Consider the following 14,064-nt stretch of genomic DNA (forward strand, 5'->3'; position numbering starts at 1 on the left):
AGTGTTGACGGCAATTTGCGTTTCTGGTTCTTCCGCAGAGTTAGAGTTATATTTACATTGTTGTTTATAGCAACCAGTAGCAAGTTATACATATTTACAGCCAGTGTTCATACTTCTGCAACTAAAGTAGCAGATCTATCACCTTGCTCCTCTAAGCAACGGTAAAATCTCTTTAAGGAACCGCAGATAATCGAACTTGAAATAGAACGATTATAAGCAACAGTGCTTTCTGAAATTTGATGGGATACGTAGGTAGATAAATTTTCTTTTGCATTTAAGGGAAAACCTCCGTGATAGACGGAGACACTTAATGACCCCTGAAATTCCAGTAGGCGGCTTTTTAACATGGACAATTACGATTGGATTCGAAGTTCTATAAGACTGGGTTGGGCATTTTTAAATTCGAGTTTAGACAGTAGAACCCAGCGGTACTCCTAGGTCAATAAATAAATAAATAAAGGTGAACCTCTAAAAAAGCGGGGAAGGGTATCATAGGTTCATGAGGCTCAGAAAGGTCCTGTAGAGAGATCCTGCTACATTAGCATACCTGAGGAATGCGAGTGGAAGCTGGGTGATGACTGGTGATGATTATTTTGTGTTTCTAATGTCATACGTTCCATTAAAAGCCCATCTAAACAAATTTCATAGGCTGAATGATGTAATTTTTACACAACTAAGGAGATCTTTAGGGATTTCCAGCAGCAGTCTGGCTTCCTTTCGCTTCAACTTTTTAGGACTGGGCTATATTATTATGTCTTAGAATATTGTCAAAGTCTCCCTCATTCCAAAGGCGCGAAAAGGCTGTAAAGCGTTACTGAAAGACCAATAAGCCCGTACTTGATGCCTTTGAAGATTTGGAAACTAGGGGTTGTCTTTCGCATGGTCTAGGATTCTTCGTGAGTAGTTTTAAGCATCCCAACAAGCCTATTGTAAGTCTAGGTCTACAGAAATGGCTGGTTATGTAGTTGTCAAACAATATAAGGGCCACTAGAGGGCTAGGTTTCTTTATTGACATTCAATGAGGCTTCAATAATACCTTAACAGCGGCCACTAAAAGGTATAAAAAACAGTGGAAGTCGAATCGACTATGGCAGAAATTATAAGGTGATTATTGAGTGGCAGAACGGTGCAATAGGATGCATGACGGCTTCTAAAAATGTCAGAATTGGTGCCTCACAGGGATGTGATTGTGAACGAGCTATTTGAGGATCTAGATGGTAGGGAACTGTGCTGATCACCCGTCGACCTTTGCTAGGGAGTATTTTATGGATACTGACAGTTACATTATACTGATATCGAGGCAAACGCGGGAGGCTAACATCAAGTATGATGACTGAATAATATGAATAATATGGTGGTCAATCCCATTTAGTCCTACGAAGAGAATGGGAGCAGTGCAGCGATGGTTATTAGTAATAAGTGGGGCTTACACGCCTACACTCATACCAAACGCAATGCTAGATCTACTTTACTGGCCGTAGGCGAAGTCCAATTGAGTTGTCTCTTAAGAGAATAAAGCTGCAGTTACCCACGAACGTACGTACAAAAAACGTGTCAGCTGACACGACCTATCTTATGAATGTGCAATGTAAATGAAAACTCACCCACGTGCAACGCATTTCATTTTGATTTTTTCCGTAAGAACGTGTCAGCTGATCGCTCTCTCACTAGACAGAGTTTCCTAGTAAACTTTTGTGCGCTAATATTTGACTGTTTGCAGTTTTATTCAAAAACACCTAATTAAAGTTTGAAAAATTGTGAAAATAATTCGAAATAATTATGTAAAAGTGCAGATTATAAATATGTCATCTATTTATACTTATTTAATATTAATTCCAGCCTTTTACAACATCAAAAATTAAAATAGAAAAAGTTGTTGTTTCCATAAGCATGCATTCAAACAGGTAAATGGCAGCATTTTTTTCGTTGCAACTACGGGCATAAATTTCGCTCAAATGTGTGTACGTACGGCATACGTATACGTACGATACACACGTCGGTGGGTAACTGCAGCTTAAGAGGTTAGTGGTATCACAAATTGTTCTAAGTATAACGCAGTCCACAAAAGCCATTACTACGAAGCTATTTAAACGATTACCAAAATCTGCTTTCTTTTTCTAAACCATATATATAATACTTATATATCAATACCTTCCTATCTCCCTAATATGCAAATTTTCTGTAAATCATTCTTTGCTGAAACTGTGCAAGTGTATGTTCTGCGCATGCGCGGGCTTTGTTAGTGTTAGTGAATTATAGTAGCGTGTGTAAAAAAAGTATTAAAGGGGAGACAACGGGTCACGTTTTCAAAATTTTACTTATTTTGAGTTTTTCAATAAAGTAAATTTTTGATAAAAATGATTACTGGGCTGGCTGCTTTTGGTGTTGAAATAATATCAATTTTGTAAATTTTTTTCTAACATACTCTTTTTCGTCCATGCTTTTCAAAAAACAAACGAATATCCAAATAAAAACTTATTACTTCCTTACACAGCTGCGTCCGATGATTATTAAAGATGCCATTGCTAAATAAATTTTCGATGGCTATGTGATCGTCCATGATACTATTGGAGAATGCATCACTTGTCTTAAAGCTTTCTCTGATACTATAAAAATATTACATATGTCCACAGATGGTGCGACAAACGTACCTTTATTTGTGTGCGCTGAAAGTAAAGGCATTTATTCACCTATAAATTTTCCTTGACATGTGGAACATTTTATTTTCTTTTGTACCTTCCAAGCAATGTAGACAGCAATATAACGAACAACATTGTCCACATATACAGACAATCCCCACATCGTATTAACATAAACATTTGCTAACTCGAAATCTATTACCTCGCTATTTTTTTTTTAAGGATACTAATAGACGCTGATGATGCCTCTAGAATGGATACGCCGTCGAAGGTACAATTGCCACTTTCAATCCCACTTAACTCGTGCCTTACTAAGAGTCGTCTATATGCACTTTTAAATTGAGCTGCGTTGGGATTGTTGTTGAAACCCCCTCTTGCCCCAACTGCACCAAAAGAGGTTTCCAGGAAGTCTTGTGAAAGCTTATGAGTTAAAAGGTATGTCATGCCAAAATGTTTAAGCTTCTCAAATAGTGGAAAAATATTTCTTAAAGCAACGATCATACCAACGAATCCTGTTTTCCGGCCAGATTGAACCAGAAGGGTGCCATTAGCATCTCGTAATGAAGAGATATAATCCTCGAATCCCTGCGCGTGCGTCTTTAAGTTGCAATATGACTCATCCGTCAAAGCTCGTTTGAATTCATGCTTAGAAAAATAATTTTTGCAATTGAGTACATCGGTGATAGACGGCTTGTTGAAATATACATATATTTAAGCCCCTTTTTTACAAAAATTTAACGACAGCCTTGAGATTTTGTCTCCTTCTCTCGTTGTATATCTGTACTATAATGTTTGACAGGCTGCACAGTTCAGTAGTAGTGATATAGAAGTATTACATATATGAGCTAAACCGAGTACGATTTTTCGTCAAATCTACTACTTTTACAAATTTCAAGTCCGAACACTGCTTACATCTTTGGTTTTTGTAATGAACCGCTAGATGAGCATTTTATAATCTGAATGCATCAAATAACACTCTCCACTCAGCGAATAGTTTGAATTTTGTTTTGCTAACATTTTTTGCTTACTGATCATTTGTTTTTTGTTTTGAAGTTTACATTAGCTCAGAGAGCAGCCGTAATTAGAGTCGCTCAGCTCGCTCTATTCTCGCTTAGCTCATCATATTTAGTGCTCAGAGCTGAACAAGTTTGGGTGACAGCATTTATTTTTAATTTTTCAATGATGAACATCGCTTTTGGCTAAGTGGGTTGGGTAGACGACACCTTATATGTACCGTTAAATTATAAGTAAGTTCAAGTTTATATGGGGTGCATTTAAGTAAAGAGGGTAGTTGAAAAATGTGTACATACTATATGTATAAAGGGTATGAGGTATGCGTTCCCCATGGAAGTAGATATTCGAAGTTTGTTATATTGGACTACCACTTTTAGTAGGATATATTGCACGCGACCGACCGCCGTAATATGGATTTAGAGTGCTGGGTTAACTAGCCAAAGACTTCCGACTGGAGTGCCGTCAATACCAGCATCAAAATAATTAAGACGATTTCTCTAAAACGGCTCGCTCTTCGAGTGTATTTTTAACACGAAATGCTTCGCAGCCTGATCGTGTCTTTGTGTCCCTTAACGCATCGAGGGTGCTTCAATCTGAATACCTTGCCACCGAGAAGGCATGTAAGATATTAGCCATGATGCCATCACAAAGATCAGAACCAGATTAATAATTTTGCATGTAAAAGCAACAATATCCATTTCAGCCAGATAAATCCATATAGAAGCAGAGACAATTTTAAGATAGAGAAGTAAGAGTGTGAAGTAAGCTTCATAAAACCCTAGTAGGTCACATTCACCACTCACCACAGCAGAATTTGTCAAACTACCACTGTCTGTATATATTATTTAACAATTATTTGTATACTTTTTATTCAGCTAATGTGTTCAGAATTTTAACTTTTACTCTCTAAAACCCCAATCAGTGTATTTTGTGTGCACAAATTATGTTAAAAATTGTGTTAAAGTTTTTGGTGTGGTGAAAATGACCTACTAGAATTTTGTGAAGCTCCGCTGCTTTCCACTGAAGTTTGTGCATGCAACATCTTTATTCTTCAATCAATATTTGATAGCAGTCTGGTTTGATTTGTGAGCCACATAGTTTATCAATTTCTTGTCTTTAGTTTGGCAAAGCTGCCTTTAATAAAATTACTCTTTCAAAAATAGATGTCGCTGCTTGACCCGTGTTAAACTGTTGCAACATGCTCACTTTTCTGCATGACGGCAACCCGTTTTGGGCTAATAACAGATTCTTGAACGCAACGGCCGACGCGCAACACGTTTCAGCAAGAACATCTCAATTTTAAACTAAATTTCATTTATTAATTGTAGGAGTATTATTTATGTAATAAATTTACGTTGGATCAATAAACGTATAGCCTAACGTGACTAAAGTAGTATCAATACAATCAAGTACACTACAAAAATGAGCCCACGGCGACATCTGCCAAACACAACTCATGTGTACAAAAATATCACCACCTCTGCTTCTCAAGTTTCACAAAGATCCAGAGCATTCCCGTAAGAATTGAGCGTGATGCGGAGCTAGAAAACTCACTGAATGATTGCTATTTTTGGCTACGGATAGTATAGGGTTGGGGCATCTTATTAGAAAGACAAGTGGCTGAACCTATGGCACAAAAATTCAAATTCAAGTCTCAATCTCGGCAAAAGCGCATCGGGCCCATAAATAATCGAACCTACATAATTTAACTGCTCATATTCCGACAGGTAACGGGGAGATTACAAAAAAAAAAAACCAAACGCTGTCACACTAATTGCTGCTATTGTTATCACCTACGAAATGCTACTGCGCATGAGCAACGGTGTGCGATGAAGCTTAGAGCCAAATAGCGTTTATGTCTTTTTACTGACCTGATAATTGTGTTCAAGCTAAAAATTTACATGTAAATATTTGTGCATACAATTATGAATGCTTCAATAATAAAAACAAATTATACTTTTGTTGTTAAAAGTAACTGGTTTATACGAAGTTGTTGCCGCTGGCGAGCTATTTATTTATGAATATTTAATCACTTTAAGATTTCTGTTCTGAAAAATTCAAGATGTTAAATATGTAAGATCGCGGGTTCGAATCGAGCTCAAGGCCTAACAATAATTTTTTATCATTATTATTGTTATGATACATTTTTTCTTAATTGAAAAAATTTTTAAATTAGAATATAAGAAAGAAAAAATTTAGACAACTGCCAAAGCTCGTTGTATAGATCCATTTCGGGAACTGCTAAATTCCTTCATCGGCAACGTTTAGGCGCCGCTGCTATGACCATTCAGCCATCACAGCGGTTTTTTGTTTGTCTTCATTAATCCTACTTCTATTCTGGTTCGCGCCAATTGATATTCACAACACTGCGACATCTGTTGCAGAATGGATGTGAAAATTGGACTTGTTTGATGGCAATGCTGCCATAGTGTCATATTTTATTGACACTTTTTTCCCCGTGCTCTGGGATGTATTAACAATTTTTGTTGTTATATCGGCCTACTGATTTGTAAGATCGCGGGTTCGAATCGAGCTCAAGGCCTAACAATAATTTTTTATCATTATTATTGTTATGATACATTTTTTCTTAATTGAAAACATTTTTAAATTAGAATATAAGAAAGAAAAAATTTAGACAACTGCCAAAGCTCGTTGTATAGATCCATTTCGGGAACTGCTAAATTCCTTCATCGGCAACGTTTAGGCGCCGCTGCTATGACCATTCAGCCATCACAGCGGTTTTTTGTTTGTCTTCATTAATCCTACATCTATTCTGGTTCGTGCCAATTGATATTCACAACACTGCGACATCTGTTGCAGAATGGATGTGAAAATTGGACTTGTTTGATGGCAATGCTGCCATAGTGTCATATTTTATTGACACTTTTTTCCGCGTGCTCTGGGATGTATTAACAATTTTTGTTGTTATATCGGCCTACTGATTTGTAAGATCGCGGGTTCGAATCGAGCTCAAGGCCTAACAATAATTTTTCTTCATTATTATTGTTATGATAAATTTTTTCTTAATTGAAAAATTTTTTAAATTAGAATAGAAGAAAGAAAAAATTTAGACAACTGCCAAAGCTTGTTGTATAGATCCATTTCGGGAACTGCTAAATTCCTTCATCGGCAACGTTTAGGCGCCGCTGCTATGACCATTTAGCCATCACAGCGGTTTTTTGTTTGTCTTCATTAATCCTACTTCTATTCTGGTTCGTGCCAATTGATATTCACAACACTGCGACATCTGTTGCAGAATGGATGTGAAAATTGGACTTGTTTGATGGCAATGCTGCCATAGTGTCATATTTTATTGACACTTTTTTCCCCGTGCTCTGGGATGTATTAACAATTTTTGTTGTTATATCGGCCTACTGATTTGTAAGATCGCGGGTTCGAATCGAGCTCAAGGCCGAACAATAATTTTTCTTCATTATTATTGTTATGATAAATTTTTTCTTAATTGAAAAATTTTTTAAATTAGAATAGAAGAAAGAAAAAATTTAGACAACTGCCAAAGCTTGTTGTATAGATCCATTTCGGGAACTGCTAAATTCCTTCATCGGCAACGTTTAGGCGCCGCTGCTATGACCATTCAGCCATCACAGCGGTTTTTTGTTTGTCTTCATTAATCCTACATCTATTCTGGTTCGTGCCAATTGATATTCACAACACTGCGACATCTGTTGCAGAATGGATGTGAAAATTGGACTTGTTTGATGGCAATGCTGCCATAGTGTCATATTTTATTGACACTTTTTTCCCCGTGCTCTGGGATGTATTAACAATTTTTGTTGTTATATCGGCCTACTGATTTGTAAGATCGCGGGTTCGAATCGAGCTCAAGGCCTAACAATAATTTTTCTTCATTATTATTGTTATGATAAATTTTTTCTTAATTGAAAAAATTTTTAAATTAGAATAGAAGAAAGAAAAAATTTAGACAACTGCCAAAGCTCGTTGTATATGCATAACAAGCCATATGCGTACGGTCTCATAGTTGTTGTTGCAGTTTTTTAGTCGTAGCGTTACTTGTCCTATGGTGTCAATTTGCATTTGCATATTTATATATGTAATTATGTAGAACATCTAGTTTATTAGATATCTTCATATATGTATGTATGAAGCGACTTGAGTACTGAAATATGAATGCCTGAAAGAGTGCAGACTGCTGGGACAAAAATATATGTACGAGTACGAGTCGTGCTATCATCAGATTGCGGTAGGGATGCACAAGTGTGACCTGCCCTCTAGGAATTTTGCTTTCCAACTACTAGCAGACTCGGGAGACGTTATTCTGACCAAACTTTGGGTTATCTGCATGACTACTTGTAATGCTCCCTTATTTGATTGTCTTTATCAATAAATTATAATAATTAAAAGTTTCAACAGAAGGCAATGTTTGAAAGATATATGAGACTCAATTGCGTAAATATGTATACGACGATGAAACAAAACGATATGAAACCAAAATGCGTACTTGTTTACAGACACAGGTAGACATGCTGATCTAGCTGGCTTTTTTCAGCATTTGACCTAATTCAACATCTGATGTAGTGGAATACTGTCGCGGAGCGCATGCTTGTACGGATGGTTGACAGGGAACACACACACAAGCTGATTTTTTTTTTTTGAAAAATGTAACTTTTGTTTACGCAATTTTGGTTATATGTATAAGAAAGGAATCAATTTTTTTAAAAAGGTCGAAAGTACATAATTCAAAGTTAAGTTGCAAGTAAGAAACATATTAATCGAGTGATTCGTTATTGATCTATAGCTTTGCAAACTACAATTTCATGATTTTTTTACCAACTGTTAGCAATTTACCACGCCCCTACTATAGATTCCTTAATTATATCGAAATTAACCATCTAACATAGCAAAGCTTTAAAATGTAAAAAACCTTTTTTAAATCGGAGATATATGTTTGGAGTTATTACATTAAATCGAGATTTAACGACTTTATTTTATTTGATGGAGTAGCAGACCCGACCGACGTTTCTCTGCCCTAGCTGTGGTCTATCTGCACAACTTTTAAACAGTTTTTACCTCTTACTCTCCCTTCGCCTCTCTCTTCCTTGTCCTTATCTTTTTATTCACTATTTCCTCTGTCTTTATCGTATATTTTCCTGCGTCCCTTTCTCCCTCTCCATCTTTTCCGCTCCATCTATCAATATGTCTCTATCTTCGTCTAACCCTATCTCTTTCTCCTTCAGTGCTTTCTTTTCTCTCTAGCTCTTCCTGTTGTTCTCCATCCCTTTCTCCCAGTCCCAGTCCTACCCCAACTCCAAGCCTTAGTCCCAGTCCCGGTCCAAGTCCCAGTGTCAGTGTCATTGCCGCTGTCAGTCCCAGTTCCAATCCCTGTTGGACTCCATTTCCCGAAGAAAAGTGTTATCAATACTAATCTAGGCAAAGAGCTACCTAATTATTTTGAGTTTTAAACGACAGCCTTGTACAAATCAATCATAACCGCAAAATTTACTTAAGCGACAAAATTTTAGATTTTCTATTTTTGATTGGAGTCAACATTCACATAGATGAGAAGTTATTGCTAAGGTAATTAAAGCTTTAGAGACAATTTGTATAAATCTTAAAATTTTTTCAGGACTACTGCAAAATTGTCTGCATATCGCTTAAGCCTTTTCGGCGGTTATGGCTCCAAATATCATGAGTATAATAAGTGAGATGACAATCCTTGGTGGCAACTCTACTAACAAATGTTTTAATATACTTTAATATACATACATAACCTAAAATGATTTCCGTTTTTATACATGTTGACATAGCTCATACAATTTTCGAAAAGGTGGCAACCTCAACAGTCGTAGTTTCATTATTCAAATGGAAAGTCTTTGAATATGATACCATGCCTACGTACCAAGTTTCGTCTTAATTGGGGGAACCGAAATATATATATGTAATATGATTAGGTGGGCGACTGTAGTGGCGTCTAACATGTAAAACATCTGGGCGGCAACACCTGAGTAGAAAGTCTTATAATGTGAAACCCTAAGCCGCATCTGTTTAACTAATCGAATATTATGTTTCTCTTTATATTACGGCGACTTAAATACTAAACAAGGTAAGTGATTTTCTCCAAAATACAACGCTAGGTGCGATATGATCACTGGTGCTCGGAGAGCCTATGAGTTGCCTGGCTACTCGATAGGATTGTTACACCATTCCCATTATTGCGTTTTCTTTTCTGGAAAATATGCTGAACAACGTCACCTAGCGCTCTGAAAAATGGCCGAGTTCGTGGGTAATGGTGTCTATTTTTTCCTTCAAAGGGAAATATTTTGTGACAGAAACACACAAGCTTACGAGGGAGCAGAGAATAAGCAACAGGGTGACGCGTTCAAAATTTACGCATACATCAATATAGTCAAGCAAATGAAAATACAGCGGCTACTCTAACCAGGTCATGTTAAGCGAATGAGAGAATATGCTCAGCCCAGAATTGGGATGTCTCCACTACATTGTAAGGAAAAAATAGAAAACGACTGACCCAGTTGGCTCATGAAGAAACTGGCACGATATGTTGCACGGCCAAACCCGTTTAAACGGTTAAGTGCAATTTACCGAAGGCATCGGGTCCGATTACCACCGCAGGTAACTTCAAGGAATTTTGAATACGCAATGCTATCGTTCAACAATTATTTTCCGCCAGGGTAAACATTAGGGTGCGTCGATTTAAAAATCGCTCATTGCTCTGTGAAAATCGTATTCTAGGGATCAAAATAAGAAACTTTGCCGAAGGAATCATACCTCTAAAACGAATTCTGATGTCCCCCCCTTTGGGTCGAACTTATGGGTAGGGGTAATTTCAATTCTACCTGCTGCGTCTTGTGGTGGCTTAAAAAAACAACACAAGCAATTTTACGATCTGCAATTGTGTCATAGTGATACCTTCATTTTTTAAAACGGTTGAATAAAAAACCCATACAACTTTGTTTACGACATGCAAATGCATCACAGTGATGCCTTGGTTTTAAAAGGGGGTTGTAAAAACGCTAATTTCTAATAATTTTTTTTAATTTCTTTTCTATTACTAAAATAAATTCATTTTTTCATTTACATATCTTCTGACTAAATAAATTTCTAAAGAGAAAAATAAACTCCAAAAAGAAAAAAACATAGGCATTTCAAAGTGGGATTTTTCAAAATTTGCCCCTACGACGCAATCATCAGAATTCGTTTTAGAGGTATAGTTACTTCTGCAAATTTTCTTATTTTGATCCCTAGAATATGATTTTCACAGAGCAATGGGCGATTTTTTTGCCTCCCCACAAATCGACCCGGCCTAGTAAACATACTCACAAATTTTATGTGGGCAGTTTGAAGTGAACTTGAAATTGTATTGCTATGTATTACTACTGCATCGATATTATTATTGTAAGTCAATAACAATTGCAAACACAACAATGGAAATATTAACCTTCCAAGCGGTTAAGAGTCAGCGATAATATAAAATACTTTTTGTGAACGCCTCAACACCAAATATTTACAAGTCAGTGACAAGTGCACCGAGAGAGATTAAATGGGTATGAGCAGAGAGGTAGTGTGTCGTCCACCTGTGTGTGTAGTGTGTAAACAAAGGTTGTACTTCGACGTTTGGCGAAATTGCGTTGGCGTTTTTGACCAGTTTGACTTTTTTTGCAGTTATACATATATATATGAATGTATGAGCGTGTGTATGGAATTTTGGAGATAATCAATTCACTGTTGTACGAGTAACATTAACATAATTTAGTTTAATTTATGATTACAGTTATTGACATATATCTAAAACAAATTTCGGTATGACAAGCTTTTGTTTATTAATAAATGTGGGATGACATGTATTGTGCATATCAAAAAAATATTGATGATTTTATTGCAAATTAGGCAAGTTTATCGAAAAGAAATAGAACAATTCTGACATTTTTGGAAGCGCATGGAAATTTTGGATTAATAAAAAATGTCAAAATATATTTTGTTCTTTATTTTATTGTTACCTTTGTTTAAAACTCTTTTGTTTTGCTTTTAAAGCAATATTTTACGTTTATTTAGCGCCAAACTTTTTATTTATTGAAGTTATGTAAATCAAAATATTGCCCGTTATCAATTTATTTATAATTCTATTCTAAATGTTACTAAGCTTTCAAAAAGCGCGCCTAAAAATCATATCCACACCATTAGGAATAAACTACATACAGAGTGTATGTGCCTACATGGTGATCAAAAGGAATATAAACAAAACGGCAACTCTTAGAGACCAATTGTACAGCGAACAACGGGACATTCATCTGGCTAAAGGCTTGCACTGATATGAATGTTGGAGATTCGAGTTCAACGCTCAGCCCCCGAAAAGCTAGCTGATGAAGAAGTGAAATTCAGAAACATGTCTTAGTAACCATCGCCGTTTGTAAACTTACAATTTTTCTCTAATATCAATTACAAAAACCATTGTATAAAGCAATATGAGCAAAGCTCGCTAATTAAATACATAATTCTATTCAATTAAACTATTTACCATATTGTTTTAAGGTTAAACAAACTGGATTTGAATAAAAGAACATAATACAAACAAATTATATCCTAAGATTTCACTAATAGATGGAGCACAGGTGGCGCCATCTATGGTTAAAATCTGAGTTGAAAAGTTGGCAGACTAAGGTCAGGTTGTCAGTGCGAGCTTAAACTTCGATTAAAGCTGACTAGAGTTAAACCTTGCCACCATGTTCGACAACAAAAAAATTTTGCTTAGCTTAAGCGGCCAAAGAGGGTTGCCCCATAAATTCAGAAAACAAAAATTCAGAAACACATTTTTTCAGAAAACATTAGTCAGAACCCTTTTTTCAGAAAGCCAAAATTCAGGAGTCAAAACTCAGAAACAAAAAATCAGAAATCAAATTTCGGAAGTCAAAAATCGGAAGTCAAATTTCAGAAGTCAAATTTCAGAAGTAAAATTTCAGATGTCAAAATTCAGAAAGTAATCAGATAGCAAAAATTTTGAATTTGACTTCTGAAATTTTACTTCTGAATTTTTTTCAGCCTGGAACACAGCAACGTCGAAAGATTCAATCGGATTATGGAATATGTGTAATAACACCAAATTGGGTGAAGTCCGTTGAAATAATTCCATCGAAAGGTGGCACAACGTCATTAGTTGCATAAATAAAATAAAAAACGAACAGGCAATAATAGAAACAAAACTGAAGCAATTTTCAGCTGGAGGCGAGCCATATCGGAACCGCAAGAAAAAATATAAAGAATTCGTTTTTTTGATACTGTAAATTCAAAGGATCGCGGGTTCGAATCGAGCTCAAGACCTAACAATAATTATTTTATCATTATTATTGTTATGATACACAATTCAAAATTTTAGATCGTACGAGTTTTTCTTTATGCATAGTTCCTTCCAAATAAATAAACGTTTTTGAATTTTGAGAAAAATTTAATGGTTTTTCTGTCGTCTGATTACTTTCTGAAGTTTGACTTCTGAATTTTCACTTCTAAAATGTGACTCCAGCAATTTGACTTCTGAAATTTGACTTCTGAGATTTGACTTCTGAGTTTTGACCTCTGAATTTTGTCTTTCTGAAAAAAGGGTTCTGACTAATGTTTTCTGAAAAAAATGTGTTTCTGAATTTTTGCTTTCTGAATTTATGGGAGGCGCCGCCAAAGAGGTAGGGTTAAATTCTAGTCAATTTTATCTCATGTTCAAACTTGCACTGACAAGGCTGACCTTAACGAAGCTTAGTTTAACTTAATCTTAGTCGTGTTACATCCTTACTTGTATGGCGTTTAACCGTTTTTCGCGGTTCAACAAATCGAGTTATGTTAAGAAAACATTTATTTGAAGCAATTTTTGATTTATAATTTATTTAATAATTTGAGAAACATTTAAACAATGTTATGTTACGTTACGATATGTTATGCTATGTTCATTTACATATATGTTATATATTGTTGCATTATTCAGTGTTATGTTATGTTATATTTGAAATTTTATGTTGTTGTTATAGAAATGCTTCGCCCCATCTAATAAGCGCGACCGATGACAAATTTTCATTAATGTCCTCTAACGGGAGTTCAAGGAAACTTACAGTTTCAACAGAGGTGGACCCTAGTGAGAGGAGTGTTAGAGGCGTTGGTTCCACATTGCAATTTAAGAGTTGGGTGGTGTCCCCCCAACGGGTTAGGGGCTTAGAATATACACGCGGTAGGTATGCCTGTCGTAAGAGGCGACTAAAATACCAGATTCAAGGGGTTGTGTAGCGCAACACTTTCAGGTTGCCAGCGAAATATATATCGCTTCTCCAAACTCAATTGTCAACCTCACCTATCCGAGGGGAATCCCGTTTCATTAACAGCCGAGGCTCTGGCGACCCCGAACTCCTGATTGATCTAGGGGGTGGGAGGGCGG

At 36.1% G+C, this 14,064-nt stretch overlaps 1 protein-coding gene across 8 annotated transcripts in view; it reads right to left on the reverse strand.

Moving 5' to 3' along the window:
- The window catches only part of Lmpt (Limpet), a 958,773-nt gene that overhangs the window by 46,463 nt on the left and 898,246 nt on the right, over nt 1-14,064 (reverse strand). The window lies entirely within an intron of this gene.

This window comes from Eurosta solidaginis, chromosome 5 (assembly GCF_040869045.1).
Source record: "Eurosta solidaginis isolate ZX-2024a chromosome 5, ASM4086904v1, whole genome shotgun sequence".
NCBI lineage: Eukaryota > Metazoa > Arthropoda > Insecta > Diptera > Tephritidae > Eurosta > Eurosta solidaginis.